Raw genomic sequence first — 1,871 nt, 5'->3', positions numbered from 1 at the left:
TACAGAGTATCATTGTCATTTGATAAACGGCATTTCTTCATTGGGTTTTTACTTGACACTCTTTTCTGAGCACGCCAAAGGCCTAGAGCTCTGAGCGAGAGGCGAGTCCTGAGCAGAATGGCATGGAGGCCCCCGGGGAGCTAAATGAAGCTAAAAGTGAGCATTCAAGGACAGTTCGTACGGAATGTTTCATCCCCTACACTGATGCCCTAATTTAAAACGAGTGATATTAGCAGAGAAAACTGCTCATGATATCCTCAGACTGCGTATCCAACAAAAGGAGCCTGCACTACAGAGCAGGAAACCATGCAGCAGGAGCCCTGTGAGTCCCGTCTGCAACAGAAGATGCTGGCACAGGACGAGCCTCCGTGCAACCACTCCCCACCCAGCGAGTTCCGGGCTGGACGGGAGGTGGGAGACCCTCCCGGGCAGTGACAGATTGCAGCGCTGGCTTGGGGTCTGCAATTCCACGCTAGATTGGCACACCTCACCCCTGGCTGCTTTCCCCTGTGCTTACGTCACAGCCACGCAAGTCAGATTTCCACACGGGCCTCTGGCGACCTCTGAGACGATTAACCTGAGGGCGCAGGTGTCCTGACCTAGAAATGTGTCAGAGGCCCCCAGGGATAAGCACACTGCCCGTCTCCGAGGGGCCACAACCACCAACCCTGACGATGGAAACCCCCTCCCTCACACCGGCCAGTGTCCTGGGAAGGGTCCCAGACAGACCCTGGGGTCATGCAGCTGCTCCTGTGAGCCAAGGACAGGGACAGTCCCCGTCACACTTCCTCTCACCTTTTTGGCCCCAGGGTGGACCCAGTCACAGGAAATATGCAAAATCAAAGGGAGGCAAAACCTGAGCATTTCGTCACAGGACCAGGAGAAGGGGTGCCTGGGAGATGGCAAATTTGGGGGACAGCATGGCAAACACGAAGTTAAGAAGGAGCCCCTAAAGCTGCACAGACAAGCTGGGCTCAGCTGAGCTACACAAGCCTGGCAGTGCCCTGGGGAAGCAGAGACTTGGTGACCTGACCGGCCGCAGGGATTGTGCACAGCTGTGGACCCAAAGAGCAAGCAGCACAGGCTTCAAACACGAGAACCATAGCTCATGCCGTTTGCACCTAACAAAAAAACAAACATTCTCTAGAAGATTTTACTAGGACTTAATCTCATAATATACACAATGTCTACAATCCAATCCAAAATTAATATCTAAAGATCCAGGAAAATCGCTGAAGCAGAGGTCACCAACGGGTGGCCGTGAGGTCGGAAAGGCTCCATAGAGCCGGAACTCCGGATGCTCAGTCCCCAGCATGGCTGCATTCTCTTTGGTGCTTCTCACAGTAAAAACCAGCCATGAAAACAGCCGGAGGATGAAGGACACCGCCTCACCTCGGAGGGGTGGTCTTGCCCGGTACAACGGGATAATCTCCATGAGCCCAAAGGGGCTGAGGGGCTGGCCTGTCCTTCCCTAAAGGAGGCAAAGCCTTGCCCAGGACCTGGTCTCACGGGGTGGTACCAGTGGGCCCCAAGACTGCCCTGCCTTCCTCTCCAGTCCCCAGGCTCTCCATGCACCAAGAATTAATTCCAAAGCTTCCTTTGTGGACATACTCCTTCCCACCCCTCCATTTAATGTATGCTTGGATACACCGGAGGGATTGTGCTTGGGGAAAATAGAAACCAGAATTGTACGGATGTGAAGGATGCCTCCGTAAAGTGTTAGCTGAGTGAGCGTGAAGTTGACAGGGTAGCCTAACACTGCACCACTCCGGTGAGCAGCGTCCAGGCCTAGAGACCGCGGGCCACGCCTCCCTGAGGAGACCATGAGCAGAGCACCGCTAGAGTTCGCTTCACCTCTGCTCCCCAAGGGA

Source organism: Pipistrellus hanaki, assembly GCF_964339955.1.
Source record: "Pipistrellus hanaki genome assembly, chromosome: 16".
NCBI classification, from domain to species: Eukaryota; Metazoa; Chordata; class Mammalia; order Chiroptera; family Vespertilionidae; genus Pipistrellus; species Pipistrellus hanaki.
Note: the sequence above shows the minus strand (reverse complement) of the source record.